The sequence below is a fragment of the Pipra filicauda genome, unplaced genomic scaffold (assembly GCF_003945595.2).
Source record: "Pipra filicauda isolate LSUMZ 115617 unplaced genomic scaffold, ASM394559v2 scaffold108_size2327098_pilon, whole genome shotgun sequence".
NCBI classification, from domain to species: Eukaryota; Metazoa; Chordata; class Aves; order Passeriformes; family Pipridae; genus Pipra; species Pipra filicauda.
The window spans coordinates 326693-329945 of record NW_024103529.1 but is presented as its reverse complement, the minus strand read 5'-3'; the positions used below and the strand labels follow the sequence as shown (position 1 = coordinate 329945).

General features: G+C 46.3%; 1 long non-coding RNA gene across 1 annotated transcript; it reads left to right on the top strand.

Moving 5' to 3' along the window:
• Positions 1-1426: 1426 nt before the first annotated feature.
• LOC113983476 lies at positions 1427-2856 on the top strand. The gene is made up of 2 exons (XR_003539115.2): positions 1427-2225; positions 2708-2856. It is a non-coding gene; the product is annotated as an uncharacterized LOC113983476 (long non-coding RNA).
• Positions 2857-3253: the final 397 nt, after the last annotated feature.

Here is a 3253-nt window from a genome sequence, read left to right as displayed (position 1 = left end):
TGTGTTCAGCAACCAGCAAATGTGGTCACAGTAAAGATGGATGTTCCGTATATGTGAAAGACAATGCTTATCCAGATGCTGCAAAGCTATCTTAATTTTCGGCTCCTTTAGACCAAGAACAAAGCAGACTGTCTGCAACCATAGCTACTAGTTCAAACGTCAAATTTCTCACCTAAATGTGCTACGGAGGTGGCAGCAGCTGACAGGCTGCTCCAAGTGCAGAGGATAAGTGGATAATGGAAATTCCAGGAAAGATCCCTTGCAAAAACTGAGGAAAGCCAAAGGCGAAAAGAAATGCTACAGTCACTTGGGTGCGAATGTTTGTGCTTTATTGTGCAGTGGTGCATATTTGCTATTGCTTCCGTCGTCTTCCTGTTTCCCTGTGTGTCAGAACACACAATTCTCTTTCTGCCTTTATTACTGGAAGTGTAGACTACAACTAGAACACATGACAATCTGATCCAGTCAGCAGAAATGTAGCCAGGGATTCTCACTTCCTGTCTCATGTCTAAACACACAGAAATTCTACTGTCTACCCAGGCAGAGCTGAAAGCTGTAAGGTTCCCTCACACTGATCCTGCAAAAGCACAGTCCTTCAAAAGGCAGCACTGGTGCCCACCAGGCTTACTGGGCAAAAGTATGTGGCAAAACACATAATTTAGAATAGGTTTAGCTTATGCCCTGTTTTATATTGCTTTTGGATGAGATAATACTAATAGACAGATCTGACCCTCCTAATGCTTTGGAAGGTCATTCCTATTTCTATAACTCACATCTGAGTGAACAAATGTAGATTTATTTACTTTATTTATTTATTATTTTTATATAAGAGAAGCCAGACAGGAGAACAGAGGAAAATTCCAGAAAGCAGTCCTGCAGTGAAGCATAGTAGCAGGGCAGTTCATCTAGAAAGTATCATATTTTTAAATTAACCTTCTTTAGTGTGAGTTTTAACCATTGTTATGCTGACAGCTGGGGTGCTGAATAAGCTTGTTTGGGATATGGGCTAGCATTTGCATGTGTATGTGCTTAAGTGTAATTTACTTAGGTTCTTCTGAGATACATCACAATTTGCATCACTTTTTTCTCAAGTGCTTGCAGTATACCAGATGGAATAATTGTTTTTCTTTTCTGAAGGATTATTTTAAACCAAGATCCAGTGCAATACTTTATTTATAATTACAGAGAAAAGGAAGAAGCAGGACATAAAGGAACTACATGAAATACTATTTTGTCAGAGTTCTTAGATGACATTTGACCTCTGTGAACTCTGGACCAAAACCCTCTTTTTTCCATATCCCATGTTGCATTCTAAGAAAGGTGAATGTTATAAATGCGAAGTCAAATGCATACAAATACGTTAAAATTTGAAATTCTCCTTTTTCACTGAAGCTTCAGTGCTCTGACAGTAGTAACTGTCATAGGTATGTGTGGTTTCGCCCCTGGAGCCGAAGATGGTTAGTTCCAGGACAAACTTCCTGGTTCTAACCAGGAGGAGAGCCAACTGGAAGTTTTAGTAAAGCCTCTGTGATAACATATTTAAGAAAAAAGAGGAAGAGAAGGTTGTTGCGCAGAAGAAATTCGAGCCAGGAGGGTGGCAGAGGAAGCTGCCAGGGCCCGGGGGCCCGGCCTTGCGGCCCGTGGCCTGGGACAGGCACGGTGGGCTCTGTGGCCGGGGCTGGAGTGGTTCCCTGCCACTTCCACCCCCTGCACCGCGGGCAGGGGCAGCAGCGATAGCCCAGGGTGATAGCTGGCCCAGGGGCAGGCACGGCGCTAGAGCCGAGCCTGGGCCGGGGCCAGGACCAGAGTGTGCGGCCCCATAGCACCCCCATGGGCCCATCCCGGCCGAGCTGCCTGTGCTGCTTTCAGCAGTGCCGGCTGAGCCGAGCGGCAGCCCCTGCAAAGGGGTGGCCGGGGCTGGGGCAAGGGCGTGCGGCAGCGCACAGAGCGGCCCCACAGCCCCCTCCGGGCCCACCCCGGCCGCAGGCTAGGCCAGGGCGGCAGAGCGGCCCTGCCGGCGGGCATTCGTTCCCCTTCCCATCCCGTCTGAGCCAAGACGGGCCGGGGCGGCCTTGCCGGCGCAGCCGCGTCCGAGATGGAACAAGTGGCTGCATGGAAATGAAAGAGCACTGCTGCCCTTATGGAAAGCCCAGGAGGGAATGGAGTTCTTTGGAAGACTCTGTGGCCCATGGAGAGAGAAGCCATGCTGGAGCAGTTTGTTCTGGGTAGGACTCTACGGCCCCTGTGGGGAACCCACGCTGGGACAATACCCTCTGTCAAAGACTGCATTCTATGACAAACCATCGGGGTATAGAGACCATGCACCCTAGGACCTTCGGCTCGGGGGGACAGGTGGACTCATGTTAGAAGGGTCCACCGAGGACTGTTTCCCATGGGAGGGACCCATGGGACAGGGGAAAGACTCGGAGCTTTGGCCCCCCTGTAGCCTGTGGTGAGAGACCATGGTGAAACAGACTGTCCTCTGCAGCCCATGTAAGGGTAATCCATCAGTGCAGCAGATCTGGAAGAACTGTTGCCTTATAGATGAACTTCTGGAGGAGGGAGAACATGGAAGTTTGAAAGAGTGGTGGTTTGAAAGTGTGTTTAAGACTGTTTATTTTCTTACTCTTTAATTTCTATTCTGCTAGTAATAAGTTTTAGTATTATCCTCACACTGAGTCTGTCTTGTCTATGTGACCTCTCCCAGCTCTTCGCAAATTTTCGTGGGAGTTTAAAATCCGGCCAGAGTCAACCCATGGCATAACAGTTGCTTCAAAAGAAAGCACAAGTATTCCTGCAGCATATGGCTTAAGGAGAGAAAAATCATTCAATAAAAGTCTCCTTTAACTAAGAGAACCATAGTCTACTTTAAAGAGTTTCCTTGAAGGGGAAGTTAACCATATGAAGCTTGGTTTTAGTCACCTTGTTTCAGATATCTAGGATGACTCATACAACACTTGTCCAGGAACCTCTGAAACACCTCAGCTCAGCTTTGATTCAAAGTTCACATCATCTTTTGAATACAGCAAGGTTATAAAGTCAGTTTGTTTACTGACACTAAAATTCTTATTTTTTCATTTTTCAACACATTCAATTTTGTTACATATCATAAACATTTGAAAAACTACTTCACAACCTATCTACAAGCTGGGTCTGACTAGATGGCATAACAAAAGAAATCTAATTTGAGAGACAAACAACTCTCAAAGTTTCATTCTTATAGATTCTTGGATTATGTTGATTAGATGACAGA